The following is a 17168-nucleotide window of genomic DNA, read 5'->3' on the forward strand; positions in this document are numbered from 1 at the left end:
AAAGTTTTCAAGCTTTTTCCCCTGAAGCTATAAGGACTAAAAACATACTTTAAAAAAGAAAATATGAAAGCTGAGATGCCCATAATCCTACGATTCCAGGTCCAGCGGCTTTATGGGAAAAAACCCCACACTAAATACTGCAAGATTCATGACAGAATTGCAAAAGTCTACAAGTAGTTTGCATCCACTAGAACAGGGGTCTCCAAACTTTTCAGCCCGAGGGCCGCATTAACTATCAAACAGCAGTTCGGGGGCCGACTACACACTTGAGGTCCAAATAAAAAACAATCAAAACATGGATGTTGTTTTTAATTATTTATTTAATATTATTTTATTCAGTTATTAAATAATAACACATTGATACACTACACATGAACACCTGTATTAGTGTAAATGGTGAAATTGTTTCCTGGATGCCAAAATAGCAGACATTTCTGGCTTTAGATTTGTTGTCCCTAACATCAACAGTGACCTGAGATTATCATCGGACAAGTTTGTTCTCAAATTTCCGTAATTTTTTTTCCGTAGACAAAAAGGTCTCCACGGGCCGGATGAGAGGGCCTCGCGGGCCGTAGTTTGGAGACTCCTGCACTAGAAGATGAACAAAAGTCACCACATCATTTCACACAGGCCACTCAGTTGCTCTCTGATAATGACTTTCACTCACTGCCTAGCCTGGGCTAGAATTCTGTGTCTTACCTAAAAATAAATGTTCTATTTTCCAAGCCTTTCAGCCATCCAACATCTTTTCATTTTCTTAATTTTATGATTTTTTGGTACAATCATTTATTTTGACCAGCTGCTCTTCTTCTAGATCTTGTGATTCACTGACAAACATATATTGTGTGTCTCTACACCCCTAACTCCTCTCTCACACTTCCCATTTTTACAATAATAGTTACATATTTGAAAATGTTCTTTTGACAGCAGATAGTTTTTTATGAGTGTTGCTGCAGGAAAATATTTAACTGTATTTACACTTTTCACTAGGGATGTTAAAATGCATTTAATTATGTAACCATGTAACCACTGAAAACGTCAACAGTTACACTGTTACACGCGGGCAAAAGTCGGCTTTCCAATTACTCTTTCACATCCTTACTTTTCACCTACATAAACATGATAAGCTCCAGTTTTTCCTGATACCAATGGTTCCTACGATCGACTATTTTTATTAAAACTATACTTTACTCTTCATCCTTAAGGAGGAATAAACGTGCCTGCTTTTACTTGGATTTTTTTCTAGATATCCCCCTCTCCTCCAAGATCATGGTAAAATTCATACCTGTGCCGTTAGCTTACATTGCACCTACTATGTTGAAACATTCAATGCCATAACAACATGAATATTGTAAAGAACAGAACAAGATTTAAAAGTGTCCTGGTGAGTAGCTAGGATGGCAGATGTCCTTACACACACTTCAGCAAGCCCCAGACCTCGGGCCAATATGACTTTTCATTCCATGGATTCCCTTAAGGTTTTTCTGGTAGAGTTATCTGACCAACTGCTAGTGTCACATGCTTGTGCAGATAGGAATGTGGAACATAACCAATGCAGAATAGTGGTAGAAATGTAGCCGTGTGCAGGATCCTTATCAAAGCAGCTGCATTGTTGCTCCCAAAAGTGAGGATGTGTAAAAGTGGGGTGCATGTTAGCAGGTATGAAACCCCCCAAAAATGTCTTCAGTTAAAATACACTGTCCACATTATGTGGATCTGTTATCTATAGTGGATAATAATTACTAATCGATGTGGAGAATTGGTAAAAAACCAAAAACAAAGATCCGAAGCACAAATTTTATCTCTGGGAAAGTGTATGCCTTTCCTCGAATTTCTCTAGAACAGTTCACATATCAGCGAAAACCAAAACACCGCTCCCCCTGCCCCCGGGCATTTAGTTTAATCAACAAAGAAATTAACAGGATAAAGTTCAACTCCAGCCTTCTCCTAAGCTTGGCTGCTCCTACAGTTACACCCTTGGGATCATTCCACCCACACTTGATATGCAGCCTCCTTGACAGCTCACTTCCTCCACCTGAGGACCCTTCCCTGCATAGTTTCAGCCCCATCTCCAGAAAGCTGATCTCTTTTTGACCTGGCCCAGTGGTGTTTTGTCCAGCCTCCTATACCATCTCCAGCAATCCACAACAGATAACACAATCATATTCTCTGTGTGCACCCTCAATGCTAATGCACAGCCTCTATCATTGTTATGGCAGGGGAAGGAGTATGGTCCAGCAATTAGAGGCAGGACTGGGATTCAGGGCTCCTGGGTTCCATTCCTGACTAACTCTGCCATTGACTTGTTTTATGATTTTGTGCATTAGATACTTTAGAAAAACCTAATCTTTGCTGCAAGCCACTTAACTAGTTGGTGCCTCAGTGAGAGCCTCACATGGAAAGGTCTGAGTAATTGACAAGATGTGGTAGCTGTAACAGACATAAGAGGCGACACTTTATAAAGTCTCTGTGTTAGCACCCTCACTGGTCAATAAAGCAAGGAGACAGAAGGCAATAAAGAGGGTGAGTGCAACATGGAAGGGAGAACGATGGTTCTACCATGCAGAATCTAAGGAACACCCACAGTAATGCCACACAGCATCTCCATTTGAAGCAGCCTCTGAAGAGTGGTTCAAGTATGCTTTGGGAATGCATGTACATGCAGGATTGAAAAATAGAGATAAGAACAAATCAAATACACAATAAAGGAAGTTATCCTGAAGTAACAAAAAGGTAGGCACGTTTCACACAAATACTCAAGCTATTTTTTAAAACTTTTTTGCCAAGGTCTATGATGAAGCAGAAAAAACAAACAAACATAGAAATGCTTCAAAATGACAGTCTCTTTTCAGTTTTCAAATCCAGTCACAGGAATTCAGTAACCATCTAGTTACAACCTAATATTTTATGACATTTTTTAAATGGTATTTATTCACCTTTCTGTCTGAAAATATTTCATTTTTATACTTTTTTATGGAAAAAGTTGAAATCAAGACTTACATGTAATTTTTCTAGGTTCTGTGCTGGCTAGTTTTCTCACGATGCTGGGAACTGGATGAACGGAAAAATTAAGTGGCTACAGCAATCCATTAAGATGTGGACTATCAAAACTTTAGGAGGCAAATTTCTGGCAGCTCAGTTGATATAAACCTAAAACAAAATGAAGACAATCATTAAAATTCAGACATCAAATTTAAAGTAGATGTTACTTTTGGGTTCTACTTCATTCTTTTGCCTAGAGAATCTTCACAAATCAGGCTATAGGGTTCTTGCCTATTCAGCAGCAGCAGCAGCAGCAGCAGGTGGAACCAGGGAAATCCATTCTCAAGGTATTTACATAGAGCCATATATTTTTGAACTCATTTTGGCTCCACAAAACATTATGACTACTCTATAGATTCTTTTCCGACAATTAGATAAGCTCTTTGGGGGCAGGGACCATCTTTCTGTTCTATGTTTATGCAGAACATAGCATACTATAGACTATGACTAGTACACTTCAATATTACTGCAGTACATGACGACACTTACAAAACCAACAAACATTCCCTAGGTCACTATAAGCTCAAGAATATTTACAAACAGAAAGTGACTGATGGGTGGTCTGCCACTATGGGGCCTATTTCCATGCCTCTCTAGTGTCACGCATCCGGGCAGAGTTCCTCTGAGCAGTATCCATTGGCTCCCTAGACAACTTCGAGAAGCACTGGACGCTGTCCAAGGTTCTCTCCTCAGTGTCCCTTTCCAGTTCTGCACCCCTGTTTTTCATTTGTTATCCCAAGCAATCACTTGAGCCCCAGGACTAGTGGTACCTCCTGCAAGGCTGGGGGAGGGGTTTTTAGAAGTGGATGGGCCCACCTCTGTGGATTTCAAATAGAGCGACACTGCCATCTTCTGTCTTTCTGCTGAGAGATCAGTTTTATAACTAATGGGAGAAGTGTACGCATCACACATGCAGCAATGTGTCTCTCTCTATATAAAACATTTTTCCTGCGGGATGACAGAGTGACATCATCACATCACTCTGCGTCCTGCTGCCCTCCGCCACGCAGCTTCCCACCCCTCCCCGGTGGCCCTGCCTCAGGAGCCCTGACCACGTGACTACTCCATGAAATGAGGGTTGGGGAGGGGAGGGCGGAGATGGTGGCATGCCCCTTGAAGCAGCGTCCACTTGTCTCTGGGTACCATCCCCAGCCTGCCTGGCCCACGTGCTTGCTGCGCAGCTTTGCTCTGTCCGGCCCAGGCCCAGCCACAGTGCTTGGGGGCTGTGCTACAGGTTTCCCCCTGAGCAAGTAGCTGTAGCATGTGTCAATGACTGGGACTAGGGCCCTAGCTCAGGCACCCTCTCCCGGGCCCGCTGCGAGCTGGGCAGGTCTTGGTCACACCACACACGCATCCCTTTAGGGATGGTACGGTTATGCTACACTAAGGATGCTAAATATGGAGTAATTTAGTGTTTGAGTTGATGGAATTTCCATCGACTACTCGACTAGCCGATAGGCACTTCTGCATTCCTCCTTTGAAATGTGCAAGAGCCCCTCCTGGGTGGAACTCCACATGCAGCCTGGGGCCAGCAGAAAGTCCCGCTGACTCTGGGCTGCATGCCGTGCCAGCTTTAAAGTGTACAAGAATCCCCAGCAGGGGCTCTTGTGCATTTCAAAGCAGAAGTGCCCTCAGGGATCAGCAGGGGACCCTGGGCTCCATGCTGTGCTGCCACTTTGAAATGCCACACTGAGCCTGGGTCAACTGTCCCCAGCTGAACCCAGGGTCCACACATACACCGCAGTGGCGTTTCAAAGGGGGCAGTGCCACACAGCTGATCCCGGGCTCAGCTGTGTGGTGCTGCCCCTTTGAAATGCCATCTCAGCATTTCAAAGCAGAGCCACACGGAACTGACCCCTAGCTCCATGCGGTGCTACCCCTTTGAAACGCCACCATGGCATTTGCGTGGAGCCCGGGTTCAGCTGGGGATAGCTGACCCAGGCTCCGCATGGCATTTCAAAGAGGCAGTGCAGCATAGAGCCTAGTGGTCAGCAGGGGACTCTGAGCTGTGCAGTGCTGCCACCTTGAAGTACCCCTCTAGCCCTCCCTTTGCAGCCTCTGTCTGATAGAAGCAGCAAGGGGGAGGAAAATCGACTAGTTGACTTGACCTTAACATCCTTACGCTGCACCCCAGTCCTCCAGAGCAGCCACTCTGTGCTCCGGGCTCCCTGGACTCGCCACGGAGCAAAGCTGCCCCAGATGCCATTCACACAGCATTATACAAAGGCCAATTCAGAAAGGCTGGGCTGAGCCTGAGGGTACACAGCTCAATGAATTTGTGTGTGGGGGGGAGGGTGGTCATGGTGTGTGTAGGGAGGAAGGAAGGGGGATAGGGTGAATGTGGGGATGAGTGGTGCAGTAAGGGGGGGATGGTGGGAGTGAGGAGGATGTAGGAATGGAGGCAGGGGGATGGGCAGTGTGGGGGCGTGGAGGGGAAGGGGTTAGGAAAGGATGGGGGTGTAGGAATAGAGGATGGAGATGAGAGAAGGCATAGGCATGGGGGTGCAGGTGGAGAGGGGTTAGGCAGGATAGATGCGTGTAGAAATGGAGGCAGGAGGATGGGGGTGTAGGGATAGAATCACAGAATCATAGGACTGGAAGGGACCTCAAGAGGTCATCGAGTCCAGCCCCCCGCCCTCAAGGCAGGACCAAGCTCCACCTACACCATCCCTGACAGATGTCTATCTAACCTGTTCTTAAATATCTCCAGAGAGGGAGATTCCACCACCTCCCTTGGCAATTTATTCCAATATTTGACCACCCTAACAGTTAGGAATTTTTTCCTAATGTCCAATCTAAACCTCCCTTGCTGCACTTTAAGCCCATTACTTCTTGTCCTGTCCTCAGAAACCAAGAGGAACAAATTTTCTCCTTCCTCCTTGTGACACCCTTTTAGATATTTGAAAACCGCTATCATGTCCCCCCTTAATCTTCTTTTTTCCAAACTAAACAAGCCCAGTTCATGGATGGAGAATGGAAGTGGGGATAGGGATGGAAAGAGGGGGATGAGCCGTGGGCTATGAAGCTCTGGCATAAGGACTAGCAGCCCAGATTACCCCACCAGTCTTTCTTTCTGCGGGACCCAAAATCTGGTTCTCAGTAGGGCACAGGCGTATAAAGCTGGGGGCTCCCCCATGGCTCCATGTCCCTGCATTGCACCCTGGCTGCACAGAGCATGTCCCAGCCCTGCAGCAGGAGCTCACTTGCCAGCTGGAAGGGCACATATGGAACGCTGCCACTCTGCAAAGACAGGCAGTAACCGGGTGTGGAGAGTGGGGAATTCTCTCCCTAACGGGCTGCTCACATGTAACCCAGCCCCTTCCCCTTGCTATTGAGCTGAGTGCCCAGGAGCACCTGGAATGAAGGGGATTCATTTGGAGTTGGGCCACATTTTACTGATTGTTTTTGGTTTTCATTTAGACGTGAGACCCACAAGTTCTCAGAGCATAGCCCTTCTTGGCAGGTCATTTCTCCATAGCCCCCTAATTTCACTGTAGGGAGGGCAACTTGAAACAGAACAGGGAAGCAAGGAGAAGGGAGAGAAATCTTTATGATCACAAACGGACTATAACATTACGGAAATAAAATACAAATATTAATTCTGTCAAATCACAAATCACTTGTAAAACAAAAAAGAAACAGTCACTCAGTACAAGAAGAAATAAAACTAGAAAATGTAATGGAGGCAAATTTATACATTCATGTTACAATTACACTTGCTACAGTATGTCAGGAGAGGAGGAGGAGAATAGAGGGAGGGAAGGGGAAATGAAGAAAGAGGAGACTTTCAGTGCTACCCTGTTCCTGGAAGGTGTGATTGATGTCCACTGCTGTAAAAAGCATGGGACCGCATCCCAAACATTTCATTCCTTTCTGCAAATGTCTCACTCTGTTTCTCTGTGTTCTGAGATAGCCTTACATTACACGGGGTGTGCCAGAAAGCATCGGGTTTTACACATGAGCTACAACATGAAAGCTGGAATTTCTCTGCCCAGACGTCAGACCAGGGCAGGATGAAACCTAAGCTCCTACACAATTCTTTGTCCAATGCATATTCTGTTGCAGGTTTCCATCTTATGTAGGATTTTTCTTTGTGAAAATAGGGAATGATTAAAACAAGTTTTCCTTAAAACACAAAAAAACCCTCAATCATAAGATATGAAAAGCAAAGCAAAGGTGCAAAGAAAAGCAAAGATTTCTGAAGTTCTGGTTTGACTGGTATTCGTAACATGAGGGTGTGTCTAGACTACAGGTTTTTTTTAAAAAATAGTGGTCTTTTTTGGAAAAAACCGTACCCTGCGTCTAAACTGCTGCTGTGTTCTTTCGAAATTAAATCGTTTTTTGACCGCGGTAAACCTCATTTTACGAGGAAGAACGCCTTTTTTCAAAAGTGCTCTTTCAAAAAAAAAAAAAAAGGCATTCTTGAATGCAAACAGGGCTTTTTTGAAAGAAAGCATCCAGACTGCCTCGGTGCTCTCTTTCGAAAAAGTGGCTTGCTTTTTCAAAAGAAGTAATTACAGTCTAGATGCTCTCTTTCGAAAGAGGCTTGTAGTCTAAACATACTATAATTGTCTGAGGCTATGTCTACACTGCAGGCTTCTTGCACAAGAAGCTTTTTGCTGAAGAGATCTTCCACAAAAATTTCTTGCGCAAGAGTGCATCCACACTGTAAAAGTGCATCGGAAAAGATTTTGCACAAAAGAGTGTCCATGCAGTCTCACAAGAAAGCTCTGATTAGCATTAACAGAATGGCCACCAGGACACCTGTGCTTGTTTCGATAGCTGTTTTTGCGCAAAAAACCCTGCTGCCTGTTCACATACAAGAAGGAGTTATTCCATGTAGAATGAGGAATACCTATACCACAAAAACCCCTCTGTTCTGTCGATTCACTGTACATTTTCTTGTGTAAAAACACACTTGAGGTGTGAAAGCTCCACAAGATTTTGTGCAAAAATAGCTGTTTTTGCACAACAACTCTGCAGTGTAGATGTAGCCTCAGTTGGGATTGGGATCCCATTCTGCTGAGTTCTGTACAGACACAAGAAAACAGTTAGCATATGCTGTGTGCCCTTTGTGGAAAAGTGCAGAGTACTTCTTCTTGAGATGGCTTTATTGTAACTTTTTTTGAACTGCTGAAAGGATTATTTGGGGCTCAGAATACATTTATAACAAGATTGGTTTTTATGACAGATTTCAAGACCTGAAGGGACTGTTGTGATCATCTAATCTGATTTACTACACAACACAGGAGACAGAACTTCCCCAAAATAATCCCTATAACACATGTTTTAGAAAAACTTCCAATTCTGATTGAACAATATCCGGTGATGGAAGAAAAATCCAGCACTACCCTTGGTAAACTGTTCCAATAATTAATTACTCTCATTTAGCAAATTCAGAGCCCATTTCAGAGGAGGTAAATAATCTTACTTTTTTCCAATTAAAGACAATTTCTTGTACATATAACAAATCTACTATATTCTCATTACATTCAAAGCAAAAGGGACAAATTCAAACAATTTATATTTGTGTGGACTAGCACCAGGAAGAGGACACTCCAGGCTGAAAGTCTGAATGATAGGAGCTTTCAAGATCAGAGAATGGCTGCAACTTCCTCTCCAGCAGATGGGATGTGAAATGAACTTGGGCAGACAACGTGTGCAGGTCAGCCAGGAAATGCACTGATTCAGTGCATCCCCAACTGGCAGGAAGCACTGACCACAAATTAAAGCTCCCCAGTCAGGCCTGCTCCATACTGCAAAATGTTATCTGGACAACTCTTATGAACACCTGAGTTAGTAAAGACAATGCCACGCATGATTAACTGTCAGTGCAGACTAGGGCAAACTGTGTTCAGAACCAGCCCAGCTAACCATAAACACACTGCTCAGAACAGTGGTCAGGTGACCCGATGTTAAAACAGAAATTGTTCCCAGTCTACACTGATGTGATGTGTTTAGCATCTTGTTGGCTGACTGGATTCTTCAAACAACTGTGTTGAACAGCATACAGCATTCCCAAATGGAAAATTCTCAGATAAGGAAGCAGGTTTTCCACCATCAGTCCTCTCATTAGGTGAATTCCTCCTGGGATACACTAGCCAGATACAGGCAAAAGATGTAGGCTTTACCTTTGGAAACCATATGGCTCAAAACTTATAAGCTAAATATTTTAAATGTAGAAATATATTTGAAAAAAACCCCACTTCCATTATCACCTAAAATTCCCTTGCAGAATATGAGAGGAGTAATCACTAGAATGAAAAATGAGATGATATCTTGTAAATAACCTCTCCAAATGACAAACACAGTTTGACTCTTTGTGTCCCACACAAGAAGGTATTCTTAATGCCAGTACACAGAAAATCATGTTAAATTTGATAAAGGATTCAGTTTCTCTATTAGGGTTAGAGAGTTAAGTTAGAGTTTTCATTAACATGCCATGATAAGATGGAATGGAGACTAGACTGAAATCACTAAAACCACCACAGAATTGTGTTACGAAAACTAGAGTCCCAGGACTGATGTGTGATTTGACAGTGTATTCAGTTTCTTCAGTTAGGACACTTACAACCTGTATGCCATTGCTAGATAACAGCCTACAGGGCTTATGCTTTGGGATTCACTCCATGAAACATGCAGATCATGTGGATTTACTCGAATTCTTATTGAAAGCTGAACATTTTCAGTGCTTGTCATAATTTAACTGATCATAGCTAGGATAGGTAGGAATGGTGTCCCTAGCCTCTGTTTGTCAGACAAACAGAATGGATGACAGAAGAGGGATCACTTGATAAGACCTGTTCTGTTCACTCTCTCTGGCATTGGGCACTGTCTGAAGACAGGATGCTAGGCTAGATGGACATTTGATCTGACCCAGTATGATCTTTCTTATGTTTCTATGTGCAATATTTCTTTTAAAAGTATTCTAAAAATAAATAGTCCTAAAAAGGAATGGACCACTCAGGAAACTAATAACTTTCGCCAACAAAACATAACACATGAAAGAGGTATTGTAAATGCCATGGAAGAGGTAAAACCTAAACAGTAAATAGTAACAATGTCCACCTTAATGTTTTGATTTTAAAAAGGTTTTTCTAGGAAATTTCTGTCAGTTTTCTATGAAGGCCTTATTAACTCAACTACAAAAATAACTGTTTAAACACAAATAGGAAACACAATTCTGGCCCAAAAGTTTATAAGTAAAGCAGAGCTCAATTTCAGATCATTTCAAATTTGGGTAAAATCTGATATTTTACAAGTCAGATAAACATCTGTGAATGCAAAAAAAGTTGCACAATCAGCTGAATGTGGCTTTCATTAACTAATCAGTGGAATACCTACAGATGTACTTAACATTAGGGCAGATAAAATTAAGGGAAAAACAGGTTGAAACAAAAAGTTGTAAAATTCTGCGGTGTTTTATCTGAAGTGAAAGTCTGGCCCTTTGCTTACATATGGCTATAACATTAAGGAATTATGTTTTTACTAGAAGATTTATCCAGCCTTGCTCAGGCCCTTAATTCAAGTAAGTTTTATTTTTCTTCGTTAAAATCATTTGTCTGAGGTGGGGCTGCAGATGAGGGATTTAGTATAGCGGCTGCCCTGGAGAGAGAGGACAACCCCAGCGCTGTCACTGCAGCATCTTGGGACCAGGTGAGAAGCACCTATCCGTGGCCATTTCAGCTGTAGCGGGCACAGCCAGGGGTGGGGTGCATGTCCCCAGGTGGGGGACAGACAGACAAACAGAAACAGACACTCTCTGGAGAGACACTGGATCACTGGGTAGTGCAGTGCCACATATGAAAGGACTGCTTTTTCACTTCTCCATCTTTACTCTCAAAGTAAGCTGGGGAAGTTTAAAAAAATTCAAGTGTCAGTTTGTGGGTTATTTTTCATTCTGTTGCAATGAAAAGTAGAATCATGAGAGGAAAGGGGCTCAGAGACTATTCTTTGTGTGAACTTAAAAAGAAAAGCCAATAAGGCTATGCACACTAATGCTGAGAAAAAGGAAATGGTACTTCATTTCAGCCAAAGTCATAAATCTTACAAGCCAGACTAACGGCAAAACAGCAAGCAAGGGAATTTTTATAAACAGATAATTAGTTGTGAGCTGAGATTGGGTTTACTGTACTGTCTATTTTGTGTCAGTAGCACTGACTCTGTTTCACGAGTGCTCAAAGAATTGTGGCAGGTTTTAGCATTGACTTCCACTGACTTGACTAAGAGATGCATGGCTAAAACTCCCACAAACGACTATAAAAATGAGTTATGTGCAGATGGATACTTTTGCTCCACATAAAACCAATAATAAAATTCTTCTAAGAACTGAGAAAGATTTTCAAAGCAGAAAACATCCTGACAGCACACAATGTTCATAAATCAGTTTCTGCCATGTGCGCACCCCAAAAAAACCACCTATCCCAGCCTGCATTCTCCTCCTGCATTTTGTACCCCTCATTTCTGGCCCTATCTTGGAGCCTGCACTCCTAGCTGCAGCCCTTACGCTGTCTCACATGCCAAGCCCCTACCCAGCCCAGAGCCTGTTCCTGTACCCACCCCAAATTTGACATGCTAGTGGACCAGTAGCTTTCCTTTCCCCTCCCACTCCGCCTTGCTGCTTCTATTAGAAAGACGCAGCAAAAGTGAGGGAAAAACAATGAGCTGCTTCAAAGTGGTACCTCCATTTTGAAATCATAGAATCATAGAGCTGAAAGAGACCTTAGAAAGCCATCAAGTCCAGCCCCCTGCCCAAGGCAGGACCAATCCCAACTAAATCAACCCAGCCAGGGCTTTGTCAAGCCGAGACTTAAACACCTCTAGGGATGGAGACTCCACTACTTCCCTAGGTAACCCATTCCAGTGCTTCACCACCCTACTAGTGAAATAGTTTTTCCTAATATCCAACCTGGACCTCCCCCACTGCAACTTGAGACCACTGTTCCTTGTTCTGCCATCCGTCACTACTGTGAACAGCTTTTCTCCAGCCTCTTTGGAACCTCCCTTTAGGAAGCTGAAGGCTGTTATCAAATCCCCCCTCACTCTTCTCTTCTGCAGACTAAATAGACCCCACTCCCTCAGCCTCTCCTCGTAGGTCATATGCTCCAGCCCCCTAATCATTTTGGTCACCCTCCGCTGGACCCTCTCCAATGCATCCACATCCTTCCTGTAATTGGGGGCCCAGAACTGGACACAATACTTCAGATATGGACTCACCAGAGCTGAGTAAAGAGGAATAATCATATCTCTGGATTGACTGGCAATGCTCCTCTAAATGCAACCTAATATGCCATTAGCCTTCTTGGCTACAAGGGCACACTGTTGACTCATGTCCACTGTAATCCCCAGGTCCTTTTCTACAGAACTGCTACTTATCCAGTTGGTCCCCAGCCTGTAACAATGCTTGGGATTCTGCCGTCCCAAGTGCAGGACTCTACACTTGTCCTTGTTGAACCTCATCAGATTTCTTGTGGCCCAATCTTCCAATTTGTCTAAGTCACTCTGGACTCTATCCCTGCCCTTCAGTGTATCTACCTCTCCCCCTAGCTTCGTATCATCTGCAAACTTGCTTAGGGTGCAATCCATCCCCTCATCCAGGTCATTAATAAAGATGTTGAACAAAACCGGTCCCAGAACCAAACTTTAGGGAACTCAATTAGAAACCAACCGCCATCCTGACATCGAGCCATTGATCGCTACCCGCTGGGCCTGAACTGCCAGCCAGTTTTCTATCCATCTTATAACTCCTCTGCATTTTCGAGTTATATATTTATATCCCTCCCTAGTCATCTGTCCAAGTTTCCACTTTTTGTAACCTCCCTTTTTGTGCTTAAGTTCACCAAGGATTTCCCCGGTAAGCCAATCCGGTCTCCTTCCATATTTGCTTCTCTTGCTATGCATTGGAATGGTTTCTTTCTGTACCTTCAATCAGGCTTCTTTAAAATACTGCCAGCTCTCCTGAGCTCCTTTCCCCTTCATGTTAGCATCCCAGGGGATTCTGCCCATCAGGTCTCTGAGGAAGTCGAAATCTGCTTTTCTGAAGTTCAAGGTGTGTATTTTACTACTCTCTTTTCTTCCTTTTGTCAGGACCCTGAAATCTACCGTCTCATGATCACTGCTTCCCAGGTCACCCACCACTACTTCCCCTATGAGCTCCTCCCTGCATGTAGCCAGCGGGAAGTCCCCAGCTGATCCGGGGCTCTGTGCGGTGTTTCAAATCGGCAGTATTGTGTGGAGCCCACGGTCAGCGGGGGAGTCCCCCGCTGGCCCCGGGCTCTATGTGGCACTGCCACTTTGAAATGCAGTGGGGATCATGCTTGAGTCCCCCGCTGGCCCCGTGCAGCCTGCAGTGCTTTTGCCTTTGACGTGTAGCAACAATCCTGGGACTATTCAGTTAGCCAATTAATTAAAATGTTACATCCCTAGTCTACACACTTTGTCAAATCCCATACTCCTCTCCTGCACCCCCACCCCCTGCCACAGCCCAGTGAATATGAGTGAGTGAGCGAGCATGGGGGAGAGAGGGAAACTGAGGGAGGGAGCATAGGGTGAGGGCTTAGAGAAGGGGCAGGGCAAATGGCATTTGGTTTTCCTCAAAATAGAATGTTGGCAACCCTACTACTAATCCTAATCAGGGATGTTAAATATTGGTTAACTGAATAGTCAAGTAACCTCATTAACCCATAAGAATTCGTCTACTATTCTATAGTCTCTGGGGCCGGGGCTGGCAGGCAGTGCACTCCGGCCTCACTCCTGGGGAGCTCCCTGTCCCCATCCCCCGTGCTGCTGCCTCTGATACGGGGTACCAGGCAGGAGCTGGTCTATGAGGGGAGCCAGTTTAAAAACCAGCTCCCGTCATGGACTGGCTGCCTGTCGCTCTGTGATGCTGCCTTCATTAAAGAGGTAGCAGTGCAGGGTGGCAGCAGCCCCTGTCTACGGGGGATCTGAGCTCTTGGACCCAGAGCAAACCTGAACTAAGCTGGTCTGCCTGCCCGCCTGGCTCCTAATACACTCTAAATGCAGAGCTACAGCGGGGGTAGCTCCCAGACCCAGCATGAGTCAGGACTGAGCCAGGCAGCTGGTCAGCTTGCTAAAACATTTATTGGCAAGGGAAGAGGGAGGGAAATACATGTAGGCTGTGTCTACATTGGCATCCCTTTCCGGAAAAGGGATGCTAATAAGACACATCGCAATTGCAAATTCCGCGGGGGATTTAAATATCCCCCGCGGCATTTGCATTTACATGGCTGCCGCTTTTTTCCGGCTTGGGGATAAGCCGGAGAAAAGCGCCAGTCTAGACGTGATTCTCCGGAAAATAAGCCCTTTTCCGGAGGATCTCTTATTCCTACTTTCAAGTTGAAAGTAGGAATAAGAGATCCTCCGGAAAAGGGCTTATTTTCCGGAGAATCACGTCTTGACTGGCGCTTTTCTCCGGCTTATCCCCAAGCCGGAAAAAAGCGGCAGCCATGTAAATGCAAATGCCGCGGGGGATATTTAAATCCCCCGCGGAATTTGCAATTGCGATGTGTCTCATTAGCATCCCTTTTCCGGAAAGGGATGCCAATGTAGACACAGCCGTAGTCTATAGCATTAATGTATAAGCTTTTGGTTATCAGTTAATCGACTACACTATTACATTCCTAATCCTAATAGCTAGAAAAGGGTGATAGTGTGAGAAATCTATTCCCAGTCACTGCACATGGTGAGCTGGTATTACACAGCAGCACCTGATGATTAGAGTATTCCTCACACTGCCATCTCTCTGCAAGCCTCCAAGACCCTGGCATTTTATGCACAGATAATGGTTTGATTTTGAGGCATGGCAAATCTGGAAATCTCTCCCAAAAGGACACTCTCCCTCTCAGCTTAAATTAAGAACAGTACTATCAAGGCAACAACTCTTTAAAACTCTTCCATGCCAACAGAAGTTAAGCAACCAAGGAAAATCCATTCCTCTCACTACGATATTTGAGAATTAACTTGACTCAAGGTCATTCACAGTTCTTTGAGCATCTGGGTCAGTCATAGGCTCTTCAAGTGGGAAAGAAGCAGTCATAAGCAGTAGCAAAGTTTCACTTTAGGCAATGCAGCCATGGTTAATGAGGAGCCAACTCCTTAAAATATGTTTAGCTTTGTTGCTATGCAGCTCGGGAAACCAGAGGAGCCGCTGAAGGCTAGCAGCAATGTAGACAGCTTTCTGCTAGCTATGGCTCCAACACACTATACTGATTGTGCTTACTACTTTCTCCCTTCTTTCCACTCATTCCATTTCAAACCCATGCAAGGCCAAGCACCATGGCAGGGCAATCAATCATGCTCTCCTGTTGGCCTGAGGGATCACTGGAGAAATACACATGATGAAGCATATGACGACTCTACAATTTGTCAGCTCCTGCCAGCATGGGGTTAAGGGGCAATGCTTGAGTCCAAAACTTGGATACCTCACTAGCAATCGCTAAACTGGAATTAGGATTCTTTACACATTCAGCCTAGTGATAAGTTGTAAATCTCTCAACACATCACTGGCTCCCACTAAGTTGATTAACTGGATATCTGTCCAAGGTCAAATTTCACCCGAGTAAAAAAGACTGGGAAGTGTCATTCTGAGTATTGGATTAAACGAAAAGTTACAATACAAATTAGGGATGTTAAGTAGTGATTAATTTGCTAGTTGAGTAGTCAATGGAATTTCCATTGACCACTCAACTAGTTGATAAGCACTTCTGCTTTCCGCCTTTGAAACGTACAAGAGTCCCAGTGAGACTGTCATGGAAAAGCCGTGTGGAGCCCAGGGCCAGTGGGAAGTCCCGCTGACCCCAGGCTCCATGCGGCGCTTTTGCTTTGAAATGCACAAGAGCCCCTGCTAGAAACTCTTGTACATTTCAAAGCTGGCACGTGCGTGGAGTCCAGGGTCAGCTGGGGAGTCCCCAGCTGATCCTGGATTCCAGACGGCATTTTAAACAAGCAGCGCCGCACGGAGCCCGGGATCAGCTGGGGAGTCCTCAAATGATCCCAGATTCCACCCAGCATTTCAAAGCAGCAGTGCCGCATGGAACCTGAGATCAGCTGGGGACTCCATGCGGTGCTACCTCTTTGAAATTCTGCGAGAAGCCTGACGCTGGGCTCCCTGCAGCATTCAAAGCAGCACTGCTGCATGGAGCAGCTGACCCCGAGCTCCATGCGGCTCTGATAGAGGCAGCAAGTCGGGGTGGGGGGGGGAGAGGGAGGAGGAGAGAATGACTAGTTGACTATCCTGTTGACTATCCGATAAGCATTTGCTTATTGGACAGTTGACTAGTCCGTAACATCCCTAATACAAACCAAGGTTTTATTATTTAAGACAAAAATTCTTCCAAATTGCCATTTGGCTGTAAGAGCAACATGCAGTAGACTAGGCAGTGACAATGGGTTCTACAGTTGCCAGACTAATCTAGGAGTGTGCCAATGTATGTATTTCCGATCCTGAGCTCAGGGACAATCTACTAAGACACTGACCATACCACTAAATGTGAAATCCACACCCCAATGCAGGTTTCAAGGAAGCTTTTTGGATTAGGGATGTAAAAAGTTGGTTATTAGTAACCAAGTAACCACTAGAAATCTCAGCGGTTACACAGTTACATGTGCTGTGCGCTCTGCAGTATGGAGCTTGAATAAGCTTTATGCTGCAGAGCCTGAAGCAAAGAAGCCCAAGAGTGGGGCTGCTAGCCCCTGCTAGCTTCTCCTCCCAGGGAGGAGGCTTCCCTGCCACAGCAAAGCCACCTCCCTGGGAGTGGGGCTGGGAGCCCCTCCAGCCCTGCTCCTGGGGATGCTTCATTGTGGGCTCTGTAGGTGGTTCCCTGGGAGCAGGGCTGGCAGCCCTTGTTGGCCCCACTGCTGGGAAGTCAGCGCGTAACCTATGGTGCGGGGGAGGAGTTGGATTGGACCCGCAACGGACAGGAGTTGCTTTGGCCAGCTGGAGCATCCCTGCCTGTGATGGGCCCCATGGGGCTGGCGCAGTCCCCTGCCTGGGGCAGGCGGGGAACCACACCAGTCCCTGTGGTTAACCAGACCCAATAAGCATTACCTGTTTAGGGTGATGCTTGCCAATTAACCTTTCACTTTCCTAATTTGGACATATTTGTACA

At 45.0% G+C, this 17168-nt stretch overlaps 1 protein-coding gene across 7 annotated transcripts in view; it reads right to left on the reverse strand.

Moving 5' to 3' along the window:
• The window catches only part of BACH2 (BACH transcriptional regulator 2), a 257457-nt gene that overhangs the window by 100222 nt on the left and 140067 nt on the right, over positions 1–17168 (reverse strand). For all 7 annotated transcript variants that reach the window (XM_014578684.4, XM_075923895.2, XM_006133289.5 and 4 more), the window contains one exon: positions 3001–3150. The gene's annotated coding sequence lies outside the window, so the exon portion shown is untranslated. The remainder of the gene's footprint in view (positions 1–3000; positions 3151–17168) is intronic.

The sequence above is a fragment of the Pelodiscus sinensis genome, chromosome 3 (assembly GCF_052426305.1).
Source record: "Pelodiscus sinensis isolate ZL-2025 chromosome 3, ASM5242630v1, whole genome shotgun sequence".
Taxonomy (NCBI): Eukaryota; Metazoa; Chordata; order Testudines; family Trionychidae; genus Pelodiscus; species Pelodiscus sinensis.